The following is a 12262-nucleotide window of genomic DNA, read 5'->3' on the forward strand; positions in this document are numbered from 1 at the left end:
GAAACAAAAATTTGTGTGACTCACTTTATTGCTATATTCACTTTATTGTGATGGTCTGGAACCAAACTCACAATACCTCTGAGATATGCCTTTACATATAGCCAAGTACTAAGTTTTTTGTTTTTTTTAATTGGAGTATAGTTGATTTATAATGTTTTGTTCATTTCAGGTATACAGCAAACTGAATCAGATATATATATATATATATACACACATACACACACACACATATATATACACATATATACATATATATGTATACATATATACATATATATATACATATATATGTATACATATACACACACACACACACACACACATTCTTTTTCAGATTCTTTTCTCATATAGGTTATTACAGAATATTGAGTAAGGTTCCCTGCACTACACAGTAGGTCCTTGTTAGTTATCTATTTTATATATAGTAGTGTGTATATGTTAACCCCAATCTCCTAATTTATCACATCCCCCCACAGTTCTCCTCTGATAACCATAAGTTTGATTTCGAAATCTCTGATTCTGTTTTGTAAAAATGTTCATTTCTATAATTTTTTATTAGATTCCACATATAAGTGATATCATATGATACTTGTCTTTCTCTGACTTATGTCACTTAGTATTATAACCTCTAGGTCCATCCATGAAGTGCTAAGTTTTTATGTAGCCTTAAATTTGTTACTCACTAGACGTGTGGCCTCTGACAACTCACATTTCCACCACTTCCTCAATTGTAAAATGATGGCAGTTCAGCAAGTCTATCTTAGATACCCATTTCAGTTTTAAAGCTTTATGATTTTATGGTTCAGATTAACTTATTTGTGATTTAGTTATTTGTGGTAAAATACCAAGGGTCAAACTCCATCACTAAAAGAATGTATTATTTTCCTTTATCACAGCCATACTCAGTTGTGTATACCATACTTCTTCACCTTGGTGCCCTTTCCTGGCACCTTTACTTTATAGTTCATGGAAGTCCTCTATGCCAAACAGTTACAACTCACATGCACAGTTGCCTCTTTGGCCTGATTATCACTTGGAACTTCTCTACTTCCTTGATATTAAACTTAGAATATTTCCCTGTCACTTTCATATTCCCACCATTCCTTGTCTCCCAGGTACACTGACTTCATGTTTTCCTTCCTCGTGTTAAGTCCCATGATTCTAAGCACTACAGAAAAGTCACCTAATTGTGGATTGAATCCCCTAAAAAGTCAAGTAAATAATTTCAGAGAAACCCTCAACTGTACCAAGCATTTCTTTTACTTATCTACAGTGAAATGTCAAGCCACTATTAACAGATCCATAAACACGGTCATGTTTTTAATAATTAATGAAAAAATCCTTCTCTCCATTTCAGGTCCCACTTAAACTTCCATACCACCAAATTTCTTGAACTTATTAGACTGTCATTTGGAGCTTCAGTTTCTTATACATTATCATTACATTTTTGCATTGAACATCTATTCATATTCCTTTCTTGATCTTGAAGGTCACACACTCAGTGCCTCATAAATGCCAAATCAAATGACACTTTCTCTGTCATCACAGTTCCTTTCAGAGGCCTTGTCATGATCAACCACCAACTGCTTTTCAGTTTCAGGATTTTCATTTTCTACCCAGCCATTACATTTTCATCCCCAGAATTCTGTTCTGTCTTTTGTCTTATTTTCTTTTTCTTATTAATATTTCTAGGAGATGTCATTAAGCAATAGACTTGAATAACTATCTCTATGCTAGTCACTGCCAAATTCGTAACCCCCAACTAGATTTCTTAGAACTGTGTATCTCAACTGCTTACTTGATCTTCCCTTCCGAATGTCCTATAGACCTCTCCAACACAATACACTTAAAATGAACTTCCTTTCCCAAATTAGCTCCTTCTTCTATAATTCCTTTTTTCTGTAATCTCCATCCACATATTATTTCTTACTTTCCCCATTCTTCACTACAAACTATTTCCACAAAACCCTTTAGATACACCATCTTAACATTTCAAATCCTACTCAATGTCTATTGCCATTCCAAAAAAGCAAAACAAACAAATGAAAGAAAATGAACAAGCAAACAAAAAACTAAGCAGAAGTGTCCTGAGAGATATAAAGACAGTCATGATTGAATGGTGTTATAGAGACTCCAGGCAAGAAGAATGGGGTTCAAGGAGATACTATTCAATATTCCAGTGCTGCAGAGAGGAAAAATATGTTAATGACAGTACATTTTGCACGGGTTTTGAGGACTAGACTGTTAGTCACATTTAGAAATTAATGGCAGATTAAGAAGTAAAGCCAATAAGTGTTGACTATTCTATTTAAGGCATTTGGCTAATGGTCATAGTGTTGAGACAGAGGGACATGGAATTAAGAGCACACATGTAGGAGAGGAGCAGGAAGATGGCGGAAGAGTAAGATGCGGAGATCACCTTCCTCCCCACAGATACACCAGAAATACATCTACACGTGGAACAACTCCTACAGAACACCTACTGAAGGCTGGAAGAAGACCTCAGACCTCCCAAAAGGCAAGAAACTCCCCACGTACCTGGGTAGGGCAAAAGAAAAAAAGAATAAACAGAGACAAAAGGATAGGGACGGCACCTGCACCAGTGGGAGGGAGCTGTGAAGGAGGAAAAGTTTCCACACACTAGGAAGCCCCTTCGCGGGCGGAGACTGCGGGAGGCGGTGGGGGGAGCTTCGAAGCCGCGGAGGAGTGCACAGCAACGGGTGCGGAGGGCAAAGCGGGGAGATTCCCGCACAGAGGATCGGTGCCGACCGGCACTCACCAGCCCGAGAGGCTTGTCTGCTCACCCGCCGGGGCGGGCGGGGCTGCGAGCTGAGGCTCTGAGGCTCGGGTTTCGGTTTCGGACGGAGCGCAGGGAGAGGACTGGGGTTGGCGGCTTGAACATAGCCTGAAGGGGTTAGTGCACCACAGCTAGCCGGGAGGGAGTCCGGGGAAAAGTCTGCACCTGCCGAAGAGGCAAGAGACATTTTCTTCCCTCTTTGTTTCCTGGTGCGTGAGGAGAGGGGTTTAAGAACGCTGCTTAAAGGAACTCCAGAGACGGGCGCGAGCCGCGGCTGAAAGCGCGGACCCCAGAGACGGGCGTGAGCCGCGGCTGAAAGCGCGGACCCCAGAGACGGGCGCGAGCCGCGGCTGAGGGCGCAGACCCCAGAGACGGGCGCGAGCCGCGGCTGAGGGTGCGGACTCCAGAGACGGGCGCAAGCCTGCGGCTGGAGGCGCGGACCCCAGAGGCGGGCGGGAGACGTTGGGGCTGCTGCTGCCGCCACCAAGGGGCCTGTGTGCGAGCGCAGGTCGCTCTCCACGCCCCTCTTCCGCGGAGCCTGTGCAGCCCGCCACTGCCGGGTTCCCCGGATCCGGGGACGACTTCCCCGGATCCGGGGACGACTTCCCCGGGAGAGCGCACGGCGGGCCTCGGGCTGGTGCAGGGTCACGCCGGACTTTGCCGCCGCAGGCCCGTCCCGCATTCCATGTCCCTCCCTCCCCGCCGGCCTCAGTACGCCAGAACCCCCGAATCAGCGGCTCCTTTAACCCGTCCTGTCTGAGCAAAAAACAGACGCCCTCCAGCGACCTACACGCAGAGGCAGGGCCAAATCCAAAGCTGAGCCCCTGTGAGCTGTGAGAACAGAGAAGAGAAAGGGAAATCTCTCCCAGCAGCCTCAGAAACAGCGGATTAAAGCTCCACAATCAACTTGATGTACCCTGCATCTGTGGAATACATGAATAGACAGCCAATCATCCCAAATTAAGGAGGTGGACTTTGGGAGCAAGATCTATGATTTTTTTTCCCTATTCCTCTTTTTGTGAATGTGTATGTGTATGCTTCTGTGTGAGATCTTGTCTGTATAGTCTTGCTTCCACCATTTGTCCTAGGGTTCTATCCCTTCATGGTTTTTTCTTAAAATTTTTTTCTTAATAATCAATTTTAATTTTAAGAACGTTATTATACTTTACCTTCGTTCTTTCTTTTTCTTTCTTTCTTTCCTTCCTTCCTTCCTTCCTTTAGACAACGAATCATTCCAAATTGAGGAGGTGGTCTCTGACAGCAAGATTTATGATTTTTCCCCCTTTACCTCTTTTAGTGAGGGTGTATGTGTACGCTTCTGTGTAAGATTTTGTCTGTATAGCTTTGCTTCCAACATTTGTCCTAAGGTTCTATCCGTCCCTTTTTTTTTTTTTTCTAAATAAGAATTTTTTAATTCAATAACTTTATTATACTTTATTTTATTTTTACTGTATCTTCTTTCTTTCTGTTTTTCCTTCTTTCCCTCCTTCCTTCCTTCCTCCCTCCCTCCCTCCCTCCTTTCGTTCCTTCTTGCCTTCTTTCCTTCTTTGCTTCTTTCTTTCTTTCTTCCTTCCTTCCTTCCTTCCCTCCTTCCTTCCCTCCTTTCCTTCTTTCTTTCCTCATACTTCTACTAATTCCCTCTACTTTTTATCCCTTTTATTCTGAGCCGTGTGGATGAAAGGCTCTTGGTGCTTCAGCCAGGAGTCAGGGCTCTGCCTCTGAGGTAGGAGAGCCAACTTCAGGACACTGGTCCACAAGAGACCTCCCAGCTCCACATAATATCAAACGGCGAAAATCTCCCAGAGACCTCCATCTTAACACCAGCACCCAGCTTCACTCAACGACCAGCAAGCCACAGTGCTGGACAACCTGTGCCAAACAACTAGCAAAACAGGAACACAACCCCACCCATTAGCAGAGAGGCTGTCTAAAATCATAATAAGGCCACAGACACCCCAAAACGCACCACCAGACGTGAACCTGCCCACTAGAGAGACAAGATCCAGCCTCATCCACCACAACACAGGCACTAGTCCCCTCCACCAGGAAGCCTACACAACCCACTGAACCAACCTTAGCCACTGGAGACAGACATCAAAAACAGGAGGAACTACGAACCTGCAGCCTGCAAAAAGGAGACCCCAAACACAGTAAGATAAGCAAAATGAGAAAACAGAAAAACACACAGCAGATAAAGGAGCAAGATAAAAAGCCACCAGATGTAACAAATGAAGAGGAAATAGGCAGTCTACCTGAAAAAGAATTCAGAATAATGATAGTAAGGTTAATCCGAAATCTTGGAGATAGAATGGACAATAGAATGGACAAAATGCAAGAATCAGTTAACAAGGACCTAGAAGAACTAAAGATGAAACAAGCAACGATGAACAACACAATAAATGAAATTAAAAATACTCTAGATGGGATCAATAGCAGAATAACTGAGGCAGAAGAACGGATAAGTGACCTGGAAGATAAAATAGTGGAAATAACTACTGCAGAGCAGAATAAAGAAAAAAGAATGAAAAGAACTGAGGACACTCTCAGAGACCTCTGGGACAACATTAAACGCACCAACATTCGAATTATAGGGGTTCCAGAAGAAGAAGAGAAAAAGAAAGGGACTGAGAAAATATTTGAAGAGATTATAGTTGAAAACTTCCCTAATATGGGAAAGGAAATAGTTAATCAAGTCCAGGAAGCACAGAGAGTCCCATACAGGATAAATACAAGGAGAAATACGCCAAGACACATATTAATCAAACTGTCAAAAATTAAATACAAAGAAAGCATATTAAAAGCAGCAAGGGAAAAACAACAAATAACACATAAGGGAATCCCCATAAGGTTAACAGCTGATCTCTCAGCAGAAACCCTACAAGCCAGAAGGGAGTGGCAGGACATACTGAAAGTGATGAAGGAGAAAAACCTACAGCCAAGACTACTCTACCCAGCAAGGATCTCATTCAGATTTGATGGAGAAATTAAAACCTTTACAGACAAGCAAAAGCTGAGAGAGTTCAGCACCACCAAACCAGCTTTACAACAAATGCTAAAGGATCTTCTCTAGGCAAGAAACACAAGAGAAGGAAAAGACCTATAATAACGAACCCAAAACAATTTAGAAAATGGGAATAGGAACATACATATCGATAATTACCTTAAATGTAAATGGACTAAATGCTCCCACCAAAAGACACAGATTAGCTGAATGGATACAAAAACAAGACCCTTATATATGCTGTCTACAAGAGACCCACTTCAGACCTAGAGACACATACAGACTGAAAGTAAGGGGATGGAAAAAGATATTCCATGCAAATGGAAACCAAAAGAAAGCTGGAGTAGCAATTCTCATATCAGACAAAATAGACTTTAAAATAAGGACTATTAAAAGAGACAAAGAAGGACACCACATAATGATCAAGGGATCGATCCAAGAAGAAGATATAACAATTGTAAATATTTATGCACCCAACATAGGAGCACCTCAATACATAAGGCAAATACTAACAGCCATAAAAGGGGAAATCGACAGTAACACATTCATAGTAGGGGACTTTAACACCCCACTTTCACCCATGGACAGATCATCCAAAATGAAAATAAATAAGGAAACACAAGCTTTAAATGATACATTAAACAAGATGGACTTAATTGATATTTATAGGACACTCCATCCAAAAACAACAGAATACACATTTTTCTCAAGTGCTCATGGAACATTCTCCAGGATAGATCATATCTTGGGTCACAAATCAAGCCTTGGTAAATTTAAGAAAATTGAAATTGTATCAAGTATCTTTTCTGACCACAATGCCATGAGACTAGATATCAATTACAGGAAAAGATCTGTAAAAAATACAAACACATGGAGGCTAAACAATACACTACTTAATAATGAAGTGATCACTGAAGAAATCAAAGAGGAAATCAAAAAATACCTAGAAACAAATGACAATGGAGACACAACGACCCAAAACCTGTGGGATGCAGCAAAAGCAGTTCTAAGGGGGAAGTTTATAGCAATACAAGCCCACCTTAAGAAGCAGGAAACATCTAGAATAAACAACCTAACCTTGCACCTCAAGCAATTAGAGAAAGAAGAACAAAAAAACCCCAAAGCTAGCAGAAGCAAAGAAATCATAAAAATCAGATCAGAAATAAATGAAAAAGAAATGAAGGAAACAATAGCAAAGATCAATAAAACTAAAAGCTGGTTCTTTGAGAAGATAAACAAAATTGATAAACCACTAGCCAGACTCATCAAGAAAAAAAGGGAGAAGACTCAAATCAATAGAATTAGAAATGAAAAAGGAGAGGTAACAACTGACACTGCAGAAATAAAAGAGATCATGAGAGATTACTACAAGCAACTCTATGCCAATAAAATGGACAATCTGGAAGAAATGGACAAATTCTTAGAAATGCACAACCTGCCAAGACTGAATCAGGAAGAAATAGAAAATATGAACAGACCAATCACAAGCACTGAAATTGAAACTGTGATTAAAAATCTTCCAACAAAGAAAAGCCCAGGACCAGATGGCTTCACAGGCGAATTCTATCAAACATTTAGAGAAGAGCTAACACCTATCCTTCTCAAACTCTTCCAAAATATAGCAGAGGGAGGAACACTCCCAAACTCCTTCTACGAGGCCACCATCACCTTGATACCAAAACCAGGCAAGGATGTCACAAAGAAAGAAAACTACAGACCAATATCACTGATGAACATAGATGCAAAAATCCTCAACAAAATACTAGCAAACAGAATCCAACAGCACATTAAAAGGATCATACACCATGATCAAGTGGGGTTTATTCCAGGAATGCAAGGATTCTTCAATATACGCAAATCTATCAATGTGATAAACCATATTAACAAATTGAAGGAGAAAAACCATATGATCATCTCAATAGATGCAGAGAAAGCTTTTGACAAAATTCAACACCCATTTATGATAAAAACCCTGCAGAAAGTAGGCATAGAGGGAACTTTCCTCAACATAATAAAGGCCATATACGACAAGCCCACAGCAAATATCATCCTCAATGGGGAAAAACTGAAAGCATTTCCACTAAGATCAGGAACAAGACAAGGGTGCCCACTCTCACCACTCTTATTCAACATAGTTTTGGAAGTTTTAGCCACAGCAATCAGAGAAGAGAAAGAAATAAAAGGAATCCAAATCGGAAAAGAAGAAGTAAAGCTGTCACTGTTTGCAGATGACATGATCCTATACATAGAGAATCCTAAAGATGCTACCAGAAAACTACTAGAGCTAATCAATGAATTTGGTAAAGTGGCAGGATACAAAATTAATGCACAGAAATCTCTGGCATTCCTATATACTAATGATGAAAAATCTGAAAGTGAAATCAAGAAAACACTCCCATTTACCATTGCAACAAAAAGAATAAAATATCTAGGAATAAACCTACCTAAGGAGACAAAAGACCTGTATGCAGAAAATTATAAGACACTGATGAAAGAAATTAAAGATGATACAAATAGATGGAGACATATACCATGTTCTTGGATTGGAAGAATCAACATTGTGAAAATGACTCTACTACCCAAAGCAATCTATAGATTCAATGCAATCCCTATCAAACTACCACTGGCATTTTTCACAGAACTAGAACAAAAAATTTCGCAATTTGTATGGAAACACAAAAGACCCCGAATAGCCAAAGCAATCTTGAGAACAAAAAAAGGAACTGGAGGAATCAGGCTCCCAGACTTCAGACTATACTACAAAGCTACAGTTATCAAGACGGTATGGTACTGGCACAAAAACAGAAATATAGATCAATGGAACAGGATAGAAAGCCCAGAGATAAACCCATGCACATATGGACACCTTATCTTTGATAAAGGTGGCAGGAATGTACAGTGGAGAAAGGACAGCCTCTTCAATAAGTGGTGCTGGGAAAACTGGACAGGTACATGTAAAAGTATGAGATTAGATCACTCCCTAACACCATACACAAAAATAAGCTCAAAATGGATTAAAGACCTAAATATAAGGCCAGAAACTATCAAACTCTTAGAGGAAAACATAGGCAGAACACTCTATGACATAAATCACAGCAAGATTCTTTCTGACCCACCTCCTAGAGTAATGGAAATAAAAACAGAAATAAACAAATGGGACCTAATGAAACTTCAAAGCTTTTGCACAGCAAAGGAAACCATAAACAAGACCAAAAGACAACCCTCAGAATGGGAGAAAATATTTGCAAATGAAGCAACCGACAAAGGATTAATCTCCAAAATTTACAAGCAGCTCATGCAGCTCAATAACAAAAAAACAAACAACCCAATCCAAAAATGGGCAGAAGACCTAAATAGACATTTCTCCAAAGAAGATATACAGTCTGCCAACAAACACATGAAAGAATGCTCAACATCATTAATCATTAGAGAAATGCAAATCAAAACTACAATGAGATATCATCTCACACCAGTCAGAATGGCCATCATCAAAAAATCTAGAAACAATAAATGCTGGAGAGGGTGTGGAGAAAAGGGAACCCTCTTGCACTGCTGGTGGGAATGTGAATTGGTTCAGCCACTATGGAGAACAGTATGGAGGTTCCTTAAAAAACTACAAATAGAACTACCATATGACCCAGCAATCCCACTACTGGGCATATACCCTGAGAAAACCAAAATTCAAAAAGAGTCATGTACCAAAATGTTCATTGCAGCTCTATTTACAATAGCCCGGAGTTGGAAACAACCTAAGTGCCCATCATCGGATGAATGGATAAAGAAGATGTGGCACATATATACAATGGAATATTACTCAGCCATAAAAAGAAACGAAATTGAGCTATTTGTAATGAGGTGGATAGACCTAGAGTCTGTCATACACAGTGAAGTAAGTCAAAAAGAGAAAGACAAATACCATATGCTAACACATATATATGGAATTTAAGAAAAAAAAAATGTCATGAAGAACCTAGGGGTAAGGCAGGAATAAAGACGCAGACCTCCTAGAGAACGGACTTGAGGTTATGGGGAGGGGGAAGGGTGAGCTGTGACGGGGCGAGAGAGAGTCATGGACATATACACACTAACAAACGTAGTAAGGTAGATAGCTAGTGGGAAGCAGCCGCATGGCAGAGGGATATTGGCTCGGTGCTTTGTGACAGCCTGGAGGGGTGGGATAGGGAGGGTGGGAAGGAGGGAGACGCAAGAGGGAAGAGATATGGGAACATATGTATATGTATAACTGATTCACTTTGTTATAAAGCAGAAACTAACACACCATTGTAAAGCAATTATACCCCAATAAAGATGTTAAAAAAAAAAAAAAAGAGCACACATGTAGAATCAGCAGCAAACAGTAGGAGAAGCCGTCTACTAAAATAGACAAAAAGGAGGTAGATGTGTATGGCAATAATAATTAATAAATAATAATAACTAATAACTTTCATTATTAGAGCTTGCTTTATGTCAAGCCCTGTGCCAGATGATTTACATACACTGCCATTTAATAGTTAAAAAAAAAAATCCTATGTGATAGCCTTTATTGTTTACTAGATCAAAAGCTTGCAGTTTCCTAAGTGGTGAAATGGAAAATAACACAAAGTTGCTTTTGGCTTCTGTTATAAACAGCGTCACATTAGAGGTAATATACTTTATCCATAATAACATAACAGAAAGATTTAAAAATCCTGACTTAGAAGTAATGATACACACAGATGAACTCCAAATGAAAAATAATGATTTACAAAGAATGCTTTCTAAATGTGAAATTAGAAATTAGGTTTTAGGAACAGAATAGCCTAATACTTCTCACATGGTATATTTTTAGGATGCTGCAAAAATTAATATTAACATTTAGTCAGGGACCTGACTAGGGTGAGGCAAACAAGGGAACTAGTGCAAAATTTAAGGAAGCACTCACACTTGAGTCCATGTAAGTGCAGGGTCAGCATTTGCACTGAAGAGTGTGTATCTCCTTAAATTTTTGCCTTAGGCACTTTGCTTGCCTCACCCTAGTCCTAGTCTTATCATTTGTCAAATTTAATAATATGCTCTAAAAATCTTATCAAAAATTAACACAACATAAAAATTAGAGGGGCTTCCCTGGTGGCACAGTGGTTGAGAGTCCGCCTGCCGATGCAGGGGATGTGGGTTCGTACCCCGGTCCGGAAAGATCCCACATGCCGCGGAGCGGCTGGGCCCGTGAGCCATGGCCACTGAGCTGTGCATCCGGAGCGCCTGTGCTCCTCAACGGGAGAGGCCACAACAAGTGAGAGGCCCACGTACCGCAAAAAAAAAAAAAAAAAAAATTAGAAACACTTGCTAAGCCACCCCAAAAAATAAAATACTCAGGAATAAACCTCACCAAGGAGGTAAAAGACTTATATGCAGAGAACTATAAAACATTAATAAAGGAAATTGAAGATGATTCAAAGAAATGGAAAGATATCCCATGCTCTTGGGTTGGAAGAATTAATATTGTTAAAATAACCATACTATCTAAAGCAATCTACAGATTAAACTCTATCCCTATCAAATTACCCATGACATTTTTCACAGAACTAGAACAAATAATCCTAAAATGTATATGGAACCATAAAAGACCTAGAATTGCCCAGGCAATCCTGAAAAAAAAGAACAAAACAGGAGGCATAACCATCCCAGACTTCAGACAAACTACAAAGCTACAGTAATCAAAAGAGCAAGGTATTGGCACAAAAACAGACATAGTGGATCAATGGAACAGAATAGAGAGCCCAGAAATAAACCCACACACCTACAGTCAATTAATCTTTGACAAAGGAGGCAAGAATTTAGAATGGGACAAAGACAGTCTTTTCAGCAAGTGGTGTTGGGAAAGTTGGACAGCCACATGTAAATCAATGAAGTTAGAACATACTCTCTCACCATACACAAAAATAAACTCAAAATGGCTTAAAGACTTAAACATAAGACATGACACCATAAAACTCTAGAAGAGAACATAAGCAAAACATTATCTGACATAAATTGTACCAAAGTTTTCTTAGGTCAGTCTCCCAAAGCAATAGAAATAAAAGCAAAAATAAACAAATGGGACCTAATCAAACTTAACAAGCTTTTGCACAGCAAAGGGAACCATAAACAAAATGAAAAGACAACTTACAGAATGGGAGAAAACATTTGCAAATGATGCGACCAACAGGGGCTTCATTTCCAAAGTATACAAACAGCTCATACAACTCAGCAACAGAAAAAAAAAAAAAAAAAGCAACCCAATTGGAAAATTGGCAGAAGCCCTAAAGAGACATTTCACCAGAGAAGAAATAAAGATGTCCAATAGGTATATGAGAAGATGCTCAACATCACTAATCATTAGAGAAATGCAAATCACAACTACAATGAGGTACCACCACATGCCAGTCAGAATGGCTATCATTTAAAAGTCTACAAATAAATACTAGAGAGGGTGTGGAGAAAAGGGA

The sequence above is a fragment of the Pseudorca crassidens genome, chromosome 5 (genome assembly GCF_039906515.1).
Source record: "Pseudorca crassidens isolate mPseCra1 chromosome 5, mPseCra1.hap1, whole genome shotgun sequence".
Taxonomy (NCBI): Eukaryota; Metazoa; Chordata; class Mammalia; order Artiodactyla; family Delphinidae; genus Pseudorca; species Pseudorca crassidens.